This window comes from Lithobates pipiens, unplaced genomic scaffold, assembly GCF_037356315.1.
Source record: "Lithobates pipiens isolate NorthernLeopardFrog02 unplaced genomic scaffold, aLitPip1_a1.2 Scaffold_1, whole genome shotgun sequence".
Taxonomy (NCBI): Eukaryota; Metazoa; Chordata; class Amphibia; order Anura; family Ranidae; genus Lithobates; species Lithobates pipiens.
In genome coordinates, this window is record NW_027507685.1 from 149663997 (window position 1) to 149681809 (window position 17813).

At 42.8% G+C, this 17813-nt stretch overlaps 1 long non-coding RNA gene across 1 annotated transcript; it reads left to right on the forward strand.

Moving 5' to 3' along the window:
- The first annotated feature begins 468 nt into the window (after positions 1-468).
- Positions 469-17395, forward strand: LOC143975932 (uncharacterized). The gene is made up of 2 exons (XR_013272433.1): positions 469-637; positions 17059-17395. It is a non-coding gene; the product is annotated as an uncharacterized LOC143975932 (long non-coding RNA).
- The last annotated feature ends 418 nt before the right edge of the window (positions 17396-17813 follow it).

A 17813-nucleotide genomic window follows, 5' to 3' on the forward strand; every position in this document is an offset into this window, starting at 1 on the left:
GAGAATTGGTAGAAAGAAAAAAGTCACATTGACAATCTTGGTTAATCTGCTTGCTACAATGTGTAAAGGAGGACTTACAATTGAATGCCTCTCTCTGTCACTAGCTGCTAATGGGAGTTTTACTGGAGCCATATGGTATGACATCCAGAAAAGGACATCAAGAAGCAGTTATCAGAATGGGCACATAAGAAACAGAATGCCCCTTCCCAAGCAGAATTTAGCTCAGGCCGGCCATTTGTTCCATTGGCATATACCTACACTGTATGCAGTTTGAGATGCTACTAAAAAACATTGGGTTTTCAATTTAGTGGAAGGAGAGTTCTGTGTAAAGAGAATACTGATCACTGCTAAACCATGTATATACCCCTGGTTACACCAGTAGTAGATAAAGCCTTTGACACCAGCTTTGTGAACCCATCTGCTTCAAACACTCATCCAAGGAAATTCCTTTTTTTCTTTACAGTATGAACACAAAGATCAAAGGTTAAGTGGTTAGCACGTCCGCCTAGCAGCACTAAGGTTGCCGGTTTAAATCCCAACCACAGCACTACCTGCCTGGAGTTTGCATGTTCTCCCTGTGCCTGCATGGGTTTCTTCCGGATACTCCAGTTTCCTCCCACACTCCAAAGATTTGCTGGTAGGTTAATTGGCTCCTGTCTAAATTGGCCCTAGTTTGTGTGTATATGAAAGTAAGTTAGGGGTCTTAGATTGTAAGCTCCTTGAGAGCAGGGACTGATGTGAATGTACAATATATATGTAAAGCACTGCATAAATTGACAGTGCTATATACGGTAAGTACCTGTGATAAATACATTGATATGACATAATACTTGACCAGAACTCACGTATACTATTATTGTTAATTGTCATTGTAGAAAATGTATATATGTAAGCCCTTGTACATACGGTCAGAAATTCCGACCACAAAATCCGTCACATTTTTTCTGATGGATTTTGTCCGAAACTGGTGTTGCATACACACGTTCGGACAAAGTTGTCAGAAAATCGGATCGTTCGGAACGTGATGACATTCGTTCGTTGCGACAGGACTACGTTCAGGCTAGTAGCCAATAGCTTTGGTCTCGTAAGTTGATCTGAGCATGCGTGGCACTTTGTCCGATCGGAATTCTCTACAAACGATCTGACTTTGTACGATCGGATCACGTTGTCGGAAAATTTTATATCCAGCTCTCAAACTTTGTTGGTTGGACATTCCGACGGAAAAAGTCAGATGGAGCCCACACACGGTCGGATTATCTGACAACACGGTCCGATCGGACATTTTCCGTCGGAATGTCCGACCATGTGTACAGGGGCTAAAACAAATGTGTTACTCCTCTGGGTTGTTTGGATGTTTCAAGTGGGATTACACTGTAGTCAGCTGTAGAAGCCTGCGTACACTATTCATTTACTTCTATAGCCCCCAGCAGGCCCACAACTGGGTAGCAATATTGTGCAGCTAGGGAACTAGACCTTGTGAGGTCAAGCTGTTGTACTTTCCTTTCCTTCATTCTAGCTTCTCCATTGACTTCTATATTGCAGCTTCATTAGCTAATAAGGAGGCCTACAAGGACAGGAAGAGGTAGGCCACAGTATAGTCATGACCGAGATGTGGTCAAGAGCTGCTTAATACAGTACCCATAACCAAATGTCACCAGTATCCCTGGTGCTTAGGAAATAAAGTAACATTGCAGAGCACTTGGAGGTGCCCACATTATAATCTCGCCAACAACATTTTAATGTGTATGATGTGTATGATGTGGCAAAAACTAACAGGGGTACCCTTTTAACACATGGGAAATGGTCACCAAGGATAACTTCTCCAGCTACCCATAGTTGCTGAAAAAAAACTGCTAAAGATTCTTGGTCATGTTGTTACCGATTTCTCCACCTTCCCCCCTTCTCCACCTTCTATTTATTTCACATGGGGTGAGCCAATGCACCCAAGGTTTTGTAGCCAATGGAAAGCCCTGTAATACAGTGAACATGTGTGCAGGCACCTTGAAGTGACTTTTAAATATCTCAAGGGCAGGTTTAGTAGAAATGGTCAATGGTTTACTTTAAATTTGCTTTGAAGCCTGCTGTTTTACATATCATATCATTTTAGGCTTAAAAAAGCCCTCCTGTTTCAGCTGACAGCAATTTTCTTTCAGTTCACTGGACAGGAAGTAAGGATGAAATTCCCCACTGTACTACAAGGAAACATACCATAAGAGAAACATGGAGGCAAAATGCTAATTACCTGGCTGTCATGCTAGTCTTGCTTCAGTGTTTCGAACCACCGAGCTGGAATAATTATGCAAAAAAAGCACTTCTGACTTTACTGATCTGCATATTTTTTTCTGATCGGTGACAGAGAAAGTACTGAAGCCAGTGTGTTAGCAGTACAGCCGGTCAGCTAGTATTTTCAAAGGGAGGTCAGCTATGGCAGTCCTATATTTCCCCTATGATTGGTTTACTTTAAATATCTACAGGTCTCATAAATTCCTGAAACTGCTATATTCATCCATATTTGCTATAGAAACTATGTTAAATAAATCAGCTTTGTTTAGTAGCTTTTGAGGCCAGGTGTCCAGGTTACCCCCCCTCTAGTGGAGATCATTCTAAGGTGGTTCAGTAACACCACAGGTATGTTGCATTTATACAAAATAAATACTTAAATATAGCCATCAGATTCTAAAACACATATTATAATGTAATAACCAAAAGAATTACTAAATGAAGGCATAAATATTTTTAAATTGTTAAATAAACAGTAAAAACAGTTAATTCTGAAATAAAGCATGATGCATTTTTATACCCAGTAGATCAATATTTTCTGTTCATGATAAATACTCTCAAACAAGTCTCAAATGTCCAAATTTCCTATCACACAGTATATTAGAACAAAAACAGCTTTATTTTGAATTAAATAAAGACAAAAATAAAATAAAAGGAAAACATAATTGACAACATAATTACAATAGATCTGCTTTTAAATCTAAAAAAAAAAAAAAAAAAAAAAAAAAATCAATACATAAAATATATGGAATCTTGATGAATCGGGGCATGAATAGGTATAAGAATGTTAAATGATGTGAGGTCTATGATTGCCAGAAAGAAATGTATAGGAAAACAAAAAAACCTCTAGGATAAAAATGAAAAGAAAAAAAAAATTGGGGGAGAATTGGAAAAAATGGTAAGAAATCGAATAAATAATGTGGACCAAATTCAGTCATTAAGAAGAGACCTGTCCGGGTATAGCAGGCAGCATGGGGCTTCATGGAGGCTTGCTTGAAAGTAAATACAAAGGGCTTCAGCTCGCCAGCACACGCTAATGGTCGACCTCTCTCTTGTCCTGAATGCATGCCTGTCCCAGTTACATGAGCTGGTTGCTATAGCAACTGAGCTCTGACTAATCATTTGCGCAATGACCTTTTTTCCCCCCTGAGAGCGAGAACGAGGGAGAGAGAGAGAGATAGAGCAGGAAGGAAAGGGGGAGGCGAGCTGTGGAGGTTACAAATAACGGTTACACTATGACAGAAATATTTCCTGTGGGAGGGGGAGCAAAAAAAAAAAAGTTTTAGAGGATGAGGCCTGTGATTTTCACACACTGTAAATTGCAAGGGCATTTCAAAAGCGATGTTTTCTCATATATGGGAGGTTTTAATGGAAGCGTGCACATGTTTTCTGTTTTATTCTGTAATTGGGAGAAGAGATTTCATTATTTTAACTCCTAGCTAGTCTATTTATTATATTCCCATGCAGACCAGCGTCTGTTGTTCCGTTGCTATCGTCTACTGTATTGACTCAAGCTGTTTGCCATATCCTTCCATGTAGTTTAAAGTGCTTCAAAAAGATCACGGTTTTTTACCTTACTGCATTCTATGACCCCCCAATACTTACCTAAGCCTCATCTCCATCCAGCAATGTGCACAAGCGCCTTGGCTCTCTGGGAACTCTCTCCTCATTGGCTGAGACAGCTATGGGAGCCACTGGCTCCCACTGCTGTCAATCACAGCCAGTGAGCCAATGAGGAGAGAGGGGGCAGGACTGAGCAACGGCTTCGTGTGTGAATGAACGAGCCTGCTTGCACTGGGATGCAGCAAGAGGGAGGGGCCAAGAGTTCCGACAAGGGACCCAAGAAGAGGAGGATCTGGGCTTCTCTGTGCAAAACCATTACACAGAGCAAGTGAGTATGATAAGTTTGTTATTTATTTTATTTTTTAACCACTTCAATACCTTAGGGTGTCATATGACATCCTTGACATTGAGTGGGGATATCTGAATGATGCCTGCAGCTACAGGCATCATTCAGATATAATTTTTTCAAGCCAGCGATTCTATGCACGATAAGAATGATCATAGCAACAGTTCATTCTTGAATGCTTGACTGTTCTTATAGGCGACGGGAGGGGACGCCCGATGCTTCTCCGGGCTCTCCTGTGCCATTGGTGGCCCGGAGAAAGAATCGGCTGGCGCTGGATGACGACGATAGAGATTTCCGGTGACCAGTCTGAGAACTCTATGACCGTCGGAGGAGCAGGCGTGACGTCATAACATTGTGGAAGTAAACAAAGCCGCGATTGCAGCTGTCAGCATGAGATCTGTGAATTTTGTTTCTTTATCTCATGCTTTCCAGCCTGGAGGAGAGATGTGGGGTCTTACTGACCCCGCATCTCTCCATAAAGAGGACCTGTCACACACCATTCCCATTACAAGGGATGTTTACATTCCTTGTAATAGGAATTAAAAAAAAGTGCAAAAAAAAAAATAATTAAAAAAAATAAAGTAAACATTTTTTTTTAAATGCCCCTGTCCCCGGTAGCTCGCGTTCAGAAGTGAACGCACATGTAATGCCCACATATGTAAACGCCGTTCACACCACACATGTGAGGTATCACCACATGCATTAGAGCATGTGCAACAATTCTAGCACTAGACCTCCTCTGTAACTCTAAACTGGTGACCTGTAAAAACTTTCAAAGCGTCGCCTATGGAGATTTTTAAGTACCGAAGTTGGGTGCCATTCCATGAGTGTGCGCAATTTTAAAGCATGACATGTTAGGTATCTATTTACTCAGCGTAACATCATCTTTCACATTATACAAAAAAAATGGGCTAACTTTACTGTTTTGTTATTTTTTAATTCATGAAGCGTTTTTTTTTTTTCATAAAAAGCCGTTAGAAAAATGATTGCGCAAATACCGTGCAAGATAAAAAGTTGCAATGACCGCCATTTTATTCCCTAGGGTGTCTGCTAAAAAAAAACATATATATATAATGTTGGGGGGTTCTGAGTAATTTTCTAGCAAATAAATTATGATTTTAACATGTAGGAAAGAAGTGGCAGAATAGGCCTGGTATTGAAGTGGTTAAAGAAAGCCTTTAATATCACTTTAATGGTAGTAAATTATTCATAAATTAGGGGAACTAGGTGAAGTAGTCTTTAACAAAGCCAGCAGCTATAGTTGGCTTCTCAAAATATGGCTTCAGCATATAATTGGAGCCCTAACTTTCTCAATTCTGACTTTATGAAAAACAGAGAATTGGCTCCCCCCACACCTCCACTGTAACAAAGGCCTGGCCTATCAATAGGCTACTCAAGCACCAAACTTTACAGGTGGAGTTGTAACTATGCTTGTTCCCGGAACTTGGAGTAATTAGATGGGCTCTCCAAGGCATAATGAAACCTAATTTTGAGATACCAGGCAAGCCAGTTGGCATCATAAAATACCGGAGCCTCTACTAAAAGGTTTCATTACATACTTCATAGGGCCCATTAACCTAGGATAGCAGTGAGACATGTAGGAGCAATCCAATGGCCCTTCAGCACCACTGCTGCTACAGCACTCCATGAAAAATATTGCTTATTTCAAAGGGGAACGTGATCTGGACATGTTTTCTAACCTCTTTGATCAGTACTCCCAGTGAGAGCAGATGGCCTGAAGTCATCTGCTTCAACCTAAAGACATGAGATTAACACAACTGTCATCTCGTGTCTATGGGTTGCTTTGGACCAAACACTGCTGCACTTTAAAGTACAGCTCCATTTTACTGGTAAATTTTAAGGCAGAACACTTTGTAATACATTTTGTAAATTGTTTTTCATATTTGTGTTCGACTCATTATATAAGTATATGCTGTTAAAGTGGGAATGGTTTTGTAGGTCGCATGAGCGGCCTGTCAACAGCTCTCTATGCTACAGTTGGTGTTGGAAAGTTTGCCTGTTTTTCCAATTTAGTAACACAATTTGACATTTTCAGTGAGCAGAATAGATGTATTACAAGCATAAGGTAATGAGATTATAATTATTAGTTACAAATGAGGTTATTTTAGGCCCAAGTCGTACCAGCAAGCTGCTGCCAGTGGCAGAATCTCTATTGCGACATAGCCCTTACTGTTCTACCTTACAGCATCAAATATATAAAAATATTTGTGGCTTTAAAGAGGATCTGTCACTTTTGACACTTCTTATTAAACAATAAATTTAAAGCAATTCTGCATTTATTTCATTTCCATTTAACTTACTTTTTTGGAGCTATCCCTTTACATACCTAAAGTTGTCTTGGGTCCATTTTGGGAGATACCTCTGTCCATAGGCATGCATACTGGTGGCCTGGGCACACCCTAATCCGTGGGCAGCAACCCTTAGATTGCAATCAAATCTAGACAGGTGAGTCAACAGGGGCAGCATTTACTGGAAAAGATCTGTATTTTCCTCCTGCAGCAGCTGAAAGTAGGCTTCTTCCTCCCACTGGCATTTAGCTGCCACAGGAGGATAATACAGGGGATCGGTACCAGCATATGCCACCCACACCACCCCTCATGTCACTGTTCCTCTTATTTCTGCTGCCCGGGACCCCTATGTGCTCCCCTGAACACAGAGTGATCTATAACCATTAATTCATAACTAAAGGATAGCAAACATTTTCACTATGCTTCAGTTTGTGAATGAACGGGAAACTGCTCAGCACAGAGCATTTCCCATTTATTCACTGTCCAGTGCATCTGAGGCTGCAGAGAAAACAACTGGAAATCTGTGTCCTTAGTCCCTTTTTCTGTCTTAAAAAGGTACGTGCAAGCCCGAATTCCCCCTGGAGTTCTAGGAATGACTTAAGAGTGGGACCACTGAAGAGCTGGGTGACATATTTTATACCTGCCTCTTCCCATTTCCTAAACCTCTTGAGTTTCAATAATTCTTTGTATTGTCTGTTTTGCCAAATGGGAGTATGGGCTAGAAAACCTTGAATCCCCAGCAACTTTTTGACGTAGGCCCACAATGTGTTAAGAAATTTCACCGTGGGTGCCCCAGAATCCAGGTGCACATAACCTGCTTCTAGCCTGGTGAGAGCAGATACACTCTCACCTGGTAGGTCCAAGAGCTTGCGGATAGGGTCCTCTGATTCCAGCAAACCCCAGCCCCCCCCCAGTTGTTGCAACTGAGATGCCAGGTAATATGCCCTTGGATGCGGGATAGCCAGCCCACCCTCTTCTTTGGTGTGTTGCAGCGTTGATAAACTTATTCTGGCATTCTTCTTGCGCCAGATGAGTTCTCTAAATTGGGATTCTATTTTGTGGAACCATTTTCATGGTATCCACACTGGGGGGTTGTTGAATATATATAGCAGTTGCAGTGCCCAGACCATTTTAATAAGGTTGGCTCTTCCTACTACCGATAGGGGTAGTTTGCACCACACTTTGCATTTCTCCCTAAAGTTATCTAGGAGAGGGACCAGGTTTAGCTGTATATATTGAACTGTGTCAGATGTCACTTGGATGCCCAGGTAGCAGAAGGAGGATACTATTTGTATCATTCCCACACATGCTGGCAGTGGAGCGTCCAGGGGATCCAATGGGAGCAGTACAGACTTTCCCCAATTAATGGAGAGGCCAGACAGCTTCCCAAAAGCCCCGATCAGGGTCATGACTGTCCGTAGTGTACTCTGGGTGTCCCCCAGATACAACAGGGTGTCATCTGCATAAAATGACACTTTGTCAGTACCCAGCCTCCTTTGAAAGCCTACAATGTTGGTGTCCCTCCGAATTCTTGCCACCAAGGGTTCCAGGGCTAGGGCAAACAGCAGGGGTGGCAAAGGACACCCCTGCCTAGTGCCTCGAAATAATGGAAATGGCTCCGAGAGGTCTCCATTTATTCTGAACCTAGCAGAGGGTTCAGTATACAATAGCCTCACCCATCTAATAAAATTATCTCCTAGTCCCACCTGCTTCAGTACCTTCCACAGGAAAGGCCATTTGACGCTGTCGAAGGCCTTAGCTGCATCCAGTGAGAAAATTGCCCTATTGCCAGTATTGCTCACTGGAAGTTGCAGGTTGAGGAAGAGCCTCCTAATATTTTGCGCCGTGGATCTTGTGGCTATAAACCCACATTGGTCCTTGTGTATTATTTTATGAATTACTCTTGCCAGTCTGTTGGCTAATACCCGGGCCAGTATTTTAACATCTGCCGTCAATAGCAATATGGGCCTGTATGAATCCGGTTGGTGGGCATCCTTACCCAGTTTCAACAACACAATAATAATTGCCTCCTTCATGGAGCACGGCAGAGACCCCCCCTCATATGTCTCATTGTATACCCTCAATAGTAATGGTAGAAGTGTGCCTGAGTACCGTCTATAAACCTCTGAGGGAAGACCATCCATGCCCGGTGATTTGTTATTTTGTGATTGCGAAATGGCCACTGCTAATTCCTCCTCCTTCAAAGGTGCACCAAGCATGGTCGTGCCATCCTGCAGCAATCTAGGGAGTTCACAGCTTTCCAGGAAGTCGTGTATTTCGGTGTCGGTGGGCCCTACTTTAGAAGTATACAGGTCCCCATAAAAGTCCCTAAAGACCTGCACAATGTCCGGTGTCTGGGTTTTCAGGTTGCCCCGGACGTCACAGATGGCCGAGATGGTGGAGGAAGACCGCTGCACGCGCGCCATTACTGCTAGCATGTGCCCAGTTGCCTCCCCTCCTCAAAATGTGACTGCTGCAGAAAAAAACGTTTGTTCTCAGCCAGCTGCAACGCCAATTGGCCAGACATTGCCTGTGCGCTCAGCCAGGCTCTTTTGGAATCTTCCGTTGGATTAGCAATATACCTGTCCTCTGTCTCCGTGACCATTCCCCGCACCGTGGTCTCCCATGCCTTGGTGTCCGTTTTTATTCGATTGATTAACTTTATAAATTTCCCCCTCATAAAGGCCTTAGTCGTGTCCCACACTATACCTAGAGTAGCAGTATCGACAGTCACTTGTAAAAAGAGGTCGAGTGCTTTGCGAATTGGGTCCGGCGCTGGAAACAGAGCAAGTCAGAAGGTGTTAAGTCTCCACATAGGTTTTTTAATTGTGGCAGGCACAGAGATAGACACCCAGAACGAGGAATGGCCAGAAATATGTCTGTCAGCATATCCCGAGTCCACAATCCCGTGCAACATGGCCCTGTTACCCAACCCCATGTCAATCCTAGACAGTCCTCCGTGAGAGGCTCAATAGCAGGAGTATTTTTTAGTTCCTGGTTGTCTCACTCGCCATATATCTAGCAGTCCAAGCTCCTCCAGTACCCTGGCGAAGGGGGTGTGTCCCGCACCAGTTGTTTTGGCGGATGCTGGGTTTGTCTAGAAAGTAATTCAGGTAGTTGTTGTAGTCTCCCACTGCTAGCAGTGGGGCCTCTGGATATTGAGCCATGAACCCCTCCAGACACCTGAGGACCTCGGACATATATGGTGGTGGTATATATATCCCCGCTAATACACAAGTCATGCCATAAATTTGACATAGCAAAAATATATACCTCCCTCATGCATCTATCACCTTTCTGGAACACTGAAATTGTACATTTCGATCCACTAGGATGCTTACTCCCCTAGAGTAAGCGGAAAAAGTGGAGTGAAATTGCATCTCATATTTTCTTGGGCACAAACTAGGGGGGTGGTCTGGGGAAAAATGTGTCTCCTGCAGGCATACAATGCCTGCTCCCATTGTTTTAAGATGCCGAAGGACTGCCACTCGCTTTATCGGTGCCCCCAGACCTCTAACATTCCATGATAATTAGCGGCCATAATTATGCTTTAACATCAATGACATCCACATATACATATTTTGATTTCTCCACATAATATGCATAAAAAAGCAAAGGTGATGCTGTAGACTGACTACCAGAGGCAGCGGTGATGATCTGCACGAGGACCGTATGCAACAGAGAGCTATACCTAATTACTTGTGGGGTAAAGCGAAAAGTCAACAATATGCTATGACAAAAGGGCTGAAGTCTACACAGGGTTGTAATGCAAAATGCAACTGTAAGAGCCAACCGGGCTCTCAGCCAAAAAGGCTGAATGGTAAACTGTTCCCTTGCACCCACTAAGGGGGGGGGGGGGGGAGGCTGTGGAAACTCCCAAAATACCCACGGGTAGATTGCAAATGGGGTTTCACACCTACAGCGTGTATGGGGTCTCCCACTGTGTAGAAAAAAAGAAGTCACGATGTTCTCCTTTATCCGCCTTGGCAAAAAGCAGATGTCTAGGCATGACAACGGTCAATAATGTGGAAAGGATGGAACAAATGGTCAAAGCTTCACGGCAACAGTGCAAGATGACAGCAAACCAGGATGGCGTCCTAAGTGATAGGTGGTCATCTTTCAGTCCGGGGCGTTGTTCCGGTCCATGGCTGCTTTAAGTGCTCGGCCTTCCCGGTCCAACCATTGTGCTGCATTCGCGGGGCGGTCAAAAAAATGAACTTCTCCTAGTGCGACCACCCGAAGTCGGGCAGGATACAATGGGGCGGATGGGGGCCCTGTAAACAGGTCCTTGGGTGTACTCACTGTGTTCCAGTCTGGGGGCAATCCATCACCATCCTCCAGCGGCACCGTATCATCCGCCTCAGATGGTCCCCCACCGACATCCTCCAGGGCTGAAGCAGTGGGAAGTTGTCCTTTGGGAGCCTTTCCTCCATAGAGAAGCTTCTGTGCTGCCTCCTTGTATAGGTCCCTGGATGAGCGCTGTGACATGGCGCCATCTTGACTGGCATCGTCATGTGGGCCCCGGTTTCGGTCAGTTATGACAGCGGAATGCCGGTCCACTAACACCCCTGGGTCCGTGTGGCTCGGGCGCCGTCTGCTCCACAGCAGGATAAGTGAATAGCAGGATGTTTTCTCGAATTCTCGGCAGAGAGGAGAGCCGGTGCCGGTGTATTCTGTCATAATATTTTGCTAATTAGTAATTTTTCTTCATAAATTTTGGCCAAAATGTATACTGTTACATATCTTTGGTAAAAATAACCCAAATTAGTGTATATAATTTGGTCTTTGTGAGAGTTATAGAGTCTACAAACTATGGTGCCAATCACTGAAAATTGATCACATCTGATCAGGCCTTCAGTACATCAGGTGTATCTAATTTCTTGAGACACTAACAAGTCAGGAAAGTACAAATACCCCCCAAATGACCCCCTTTTAGAAAGTAGACATTCCAAGGTATTAAGTAAGTAGCATGGTGAGTTTTTTTAAGTTGTCATTTTTTCCCACAATTCTTTTCAAAATGAAGATTTTTTTTTTTTTTTTTACAAAATTGTCATATTATCAGGTTATTTCTCACCCACAGCATATGCATAGAACAAATTACACCCCAAAATACATTCTGCTACTCTTCCCGAGTATGTTGCACCAACATTGAAGTGGCACCTTCAGACGTTCTACGAGCAAAAATGACGCATCTCATTTCACAGCCACCTATTACACTTTTGAAGGCCCTGGAGTACCAGAACAATGGAATTGCCCATAAAATGACTCCATTTTGGAACGCTAACACCCCAACGTATAATCTGTGAGGCATAATGAGTCTTTTGAACGGTTCATTTTTTTTCCAGAAGTTTTTGGAAAATGTGTAAAAAAATGAAAACGCTTTTTTTTTTTTACACAAAGTTGTCAATTTATAAGATATTTCTAACACATAGCATGTATATAGCAAAAATGACACCCCAAAACACATTCTGCTACTCCTCCTAAGTATGGCGATACCACATGTGTAGGACTTTTACACAGCCTGGCCACATACAGAGGCCGAACATTGAAGTAGTACCTTCAGGCGTTCTAGGAGCATAAACGACACATCTCATTTCATTCCAACCCATCACACTTTTGAAGGTCCTGGAGCACCAGGACAATGGAATTTCCCCCAAAATGACCCCATTTTGGAAAGCAAACACCCCAATGTATATTCTATGAGGCATGGGCTGCAAATAGGTACTTGGGTACTCTGATGGGCTGCAGATAGGTACTCTGGTACTCTGATTGGGGGGGGGGGTCAGGTACTTGAGTACTCTGATGGCCTGATGACAGGTACTCGGGTACTCTGATGGCCTGGTGACAGGTACTCAGGTACTCTGATGGCCTGGTGACAGGTACTTGAGTACTTTGATGGCCTGGTGACAAGTACTTGAGTATTCTGATGGCCTGGTGACAGGTATTCGGGTACTCTGATGGCCTGGTGACAGGTTCTCTGATGGCCTGGTGACTGGTATTTGGGTACTCTGAAGGGTGGTGATAGGTACTCAGGTACTCTTATGGACTGTGACAGGTATTCAGGTACTCAGATGAACTGGGACAGGTACTCGGGTACTCAGATAAACTGGAACAGGTACTCGGGTACTCAGATGAACTGTGAAAGGTACTCAGATGGGCTGTGGCAGGTACTCGGGTACTCTGATGGGCTGTGACAGGTACTCGGGTACTCTGATGGGCTGTGACAGGTACTCGGGTACTCGGATGGACTGTGACAGGTACTCAGATGGACTGTGACAGGTACTCGGGTACTCAGATGGGCTGTGACAGGTACTCGGGTTACTTTGATAGGCTGTGACGGGTACTCGGGTATTCGGATGGACTGTGACAGGTACTCGGGTACTCAGATGGACTGTGACGGGTACTCGAGTACTTGGATGGACTGTGACAGGTACTCGGGTACTCGGATGGACTGTGATGGGTACTCGGGTACTCGGATGGACTGTGATGGGTACTCGGGTACTCGGATAGACTGTGACAGGTACTCGGGTACTCGGATGGACTGTGATGGGTACTCGGATGGACTGTGACAGGTACTCGGGTACTCTGATGGACTGTGAGTGACAGGTACTGTAATGGGTGGTGACAGGTCCCCTTTATTGGGGGGGCAATCAGTGTGCTTGATGTGTACTGTAAGCGGTAACGAGATGTTACCGCAATCTCCTCCTCACACACGATCGGTGTGTGAGGAGGGGAACCCGGTAACATCTCGTTACCGCAGTTTGTTTACATTTAGTGATCGGCTGTGAAAGGACCACAGCCGATCACGTGGGTAAACAGCCAGCCAATGGCTGTTTACCAGTGTTGGTGACGAGCAGTGTTCCCGGGAACACGCGCCAATGACGTGCGCTCGCGCACAGTGGGGGTGGAACCATCTGTGATCAGCCATGACTTCATCACGGCCGATCACGTAGTAAACAGCCATGCCCAATGCCTGTTCACCCCCCTCGGTGGCGAGCGGCGTGTCTCCGTGACACGCCACCACCGAAGGAACAGAGATGCGTGCGCATAATCGCGCGCATTGCCTGTATAAATGGGAGGATGTCTTATGACGGCCTCCCGCCACAATAGGTGCGCCACCTGCCCGTCATTTGATGGCCAGTGGTCAGCATCTAGTTAAGTATCATCCAAGTTCAGAATCAGAATCTATTTCCTGGAATAAGCTCCATACACATTATCAGATTTTCTGCTGATTTTTGTCTTCAGATTTAGCAAAACCATGTAGTGCAAGGGCCTGCCTGATTGCATACAAATTGAAACTTCTAAGGTTTGACCTCATATTATATGGTTTTGGTAAATCTGAAGGAAAAAATCAGCTGAAAATCTGATAGTGTGTATGGGGCTTTAGAGATGACAGTCATGTAAATTCTGATATCTATCCTATTCTCAGATGCATTTCTAAACGTTTTAAACACAGATTAGCCTCTCTTGTTTTGAATTGTTACAGTTTTATAATGTTGCAGTCTGATTACTGGGGCAGAGGAGAAAAAACAAATGCTTCCTCCTGTCTGCAGCAGGCTGGTGACATCATCCCAGCCTAGGCACAGTCACCTGCCTAGCAGTTAAGCCTCTGCTTTTTATTAATAAAAAGTACAGATTTTCTGAAAAAAAAATATACAGTTGCTTTATATTGTGACATGACAGGAATTTATTCATGCAGACTTAAGCCTCATACACATGATCGGACTTCCATCTGAATTTTTTGTGGATTTTGGTCCGAAGGGCGTTGGCTGTGAATTTGTTCTGCATACACACGGCAGAACATTTTCAGCCAACTTTCACCAAATCACGTGTTTTTTCAGCTCTTTGCCACCATCCTTTGGGCAACTTCTGCTATTGTTGTCTGATCTTTAGCATTGGTTCTGAGCATGCATGTTTGTACTTTGGACTTTAGTCCTATGGACTTGTGCACACACGATCGGATTATCCTCCATCGCACATTCGTTGCTGGAGAGTTTGAGAGTATGCAGAGCAAACATTTGTCCGTTGAAAAACCGAAAACAATTGTCCGATGGAGCATACACATGGTCAGATTGTTCGCTAAAACAGGCCCGTCCAACTGTTGTTGTCAAAAAGTCAAATCGTGGGTATGGGCCTTTGGGTTAACCTTTTCCACCCATACCAAAAATTGCTGCGTAGTTCATATAGAAGTGATAGGATGGGGGCAATCTAACTTTGGTCAGTATTAATACACTATTTCACAAATAGTATATCATCTTAGAGGTGTACATTTTGCCAAGATTACCATTTTGGGGGGCACCTTTGTTACTAAGGCCAACGTTTACCTTACCTCCTCTTGATCTGTATTCTTGTTGCACCAACATTCACTTCTGCCTCATCAATGAAGTTCACTAGGAACAACATACAGGGTTCAGTAATTATTCCTTCTTTGAAAAAACACCTACCAGTTTGTACCACTTTTTAGAGTCAGCATTAAAAACAGAAGCCAGTTTTATTAATAATATTTGAGAATGTACTATTACATCTTTTTTGTCTCACAATGTAGGATTTGTCACAGAGGTCAATGAGCTGAAATGAACAGGTAATGTTGAGATTCAGGAAAACATTGCCCCCTATGTCTTTTTGTTCGCAAGTAAACTTTTTTTTCTTGATTGTGATCTTGTTAAATTTATTTTCTCTTGTTTATAATTTAAGCTATGGTTCTCACCAACGGCAACACTCTGTTAGTTTATTAGGTTGGGATTGAGATCATCTATCCACTATACTCAACAGGGGATCAATCAGAGAGGAGTCTATAGCTGTGAACCTGGAACCATTTTCTGTGTTTGGCAAAACTTCCATTATGAGAAACTCAATTACACTTTACAAATGTGTGGTGTGAAGACAATTTGGTGCCAAATATCTTTAGCGTGAAATGCAACCACAGCATGCAATCTCTTCATACTCTGGCAGATGTGTAAATTTGGTCTTCTTGTTTTGTGTTTTAAAATGCCAAGCTTGTGTACATGGATAATTTGTTGGTAAGAGGAGTTAAATCATACTTAAGTATAAAAAAACTAAACAAACATGATCTGCCCTTTAGGGGTAAGATGTCTACAGCAGATGGATGCAGATGAGAACTCGGGAGCAGAGATTGTGCTGTTGATGTCCACAAACAATGTAACAAACCAGTTGGTGATCATACTCCTGGACCCATCCTTTAAAGTGGATGTAAACCTCAGACATGAAATATCAACAAAGCATATCTCTCTATAGTGTGTACAGATACAATTTATGTAGGGGGGTTTGTTTCATCTCTTTGTATCACCTGAAGATAGTCCCTTCACTGGGTTTACAACCACCTTAATATGCATAGGCATGAGCATACAATACTGCATAGGCAAAGCGTCTGGTTGCTATAACCAAATGGCTGGATTCTTTCACAGCCATTAGAGCTATCGGGTAGATACTTATAGCTGGTGTTGTTGTCTGTATCTAAAAAAAAAAAACTAAAAACGTTATCACCTAAAAAAATGAGAATATGAATGGATGTCCTTATTTTCAAAGGGGAAATATTCAGGTTATTCAATTTCCTTCAGAGCTCTATTTACATGGAGTTTGTATGTTCTACCATTTCTTAAGATATTTTTCTGCAGGCTGTTTTTACCCACTGCCCAAAAACATAGTAAAAGGAAACTATTTCTTTTGTTTTACATAGAGTAGAGAGTGGTTAGAACAGAATTAGGTCTATATTGCTTTTTTTCTCTCTGCTAGAGAGATGCACTCTCTATTTGTTCTGGTGATGGTTATCACAGAAAGTGAAAGGAAATCCCACATTTTGGTGTGGTAACTGATAACTATCAGAGATTTCCCTCACATTGGAAGGCTTTCTCCTAATTCCTGCTGTGGCTATGGGACAATAAATGAAGGGAAATTTCCCCAAACATCCACTACTCTATCCAAAATGAAAACAAAAAATGTTGCCTTCAGTTCTACTTTAATCGCTTTATATTAAATGTACAATAATGAATATATACTTGTGGTAGGGACATAGCATACAAGCTCTTATGGGATTGAAGGTTGTTCTGGTTTTATAGAATATAAAATACTGAAATTACAGTATATAAATCCAAGAAACACACGTCTTCAACGTAAATACAGTCTTCAATGTAATAAGAACTCAAATCTAATTAGAAACCTTCAAAACTACTTTGGATTGAAATCTTTATTAGGCTTGACAAAGGAAAGTAAGGAATTGTGTAAGTACCACCACTGGAGATTCTTGCCATGTACAGCATAATTTGCATTGCATAAAATAAGCTTGGTAGGTCCAAGTCAATTTGTTCTGGCCTATAATGTATTGTAATAACAGGGCTCAAATACTTGGGTTACTCTTCAAATCGATGTCTGTGACTCTGTGAAGCCCCTAAAGTGGTATTAAACCCAAAACCGAAAATGTATCATATTGCAGCTTCCCAGTCATTAGCATTAGCATTGTCAGTTCGGGGGGGGGGTAGTGTTAAGTGCATTAGCAGATAGATACACTGTCAGCTAATTGCCAGCTCCCATCTCTCTCCACAGTTACCAGCTTGTTCCTTATCCAGCTCGTCTGACCTGCCTACTTAAAGCTGTCCAGCTCACTTCATATCTGCCTTCGCCTTGGTCACATCACAAGAAACCATCTCTTGCGATTCTGTTCAAAGACTGGATTGCTGACATCCCTTCTGGCTCCTTATCCTGCTTGCTGTTGCTCTACTTGGATCCCTGACTTTTGGCCTGGCTGATTACCTGATCTGGTTATTGAACTCTGGACTGGCTGACTACTCGATCCGGTTACTGGACTCCGGCTATGCTTTGACTACGCTTTCTCTATTTACCTTTTTATTTTTATTTAATAAACAAGTGTGATTTAATTGTACTTCTGTCTCGGTCTGATTCATGGTTTGACAGATCTCACATTTAGCCTTTAGCCTTTAAAGTAGGGGGAGCTCCCAGGGCTATATATATATATATATATATATATATATATATATTTATATATATATATATATATATATATATTATAAATATACAGTTAATATTGTTTTTATATTGAAATACATTGTGCTGTCGTCCTACGTTGGGATGACAGCACAATTTCTGTAGCCACCTGTCTAAATATTTTGCAGTAAACAATATTTCTGGTTAAGTATCCAGTTGTGTGCCGTACAGTTTTTTTTCCCCCACCAGGTGGAGCTAGTGGATCCTGAGGATATAATACAGGTACTTTGCATTGTCTTATATTGTACTGTATTACATTGCACCACAGCTGTATCAAGGGGATTGAGTCAAGTTAG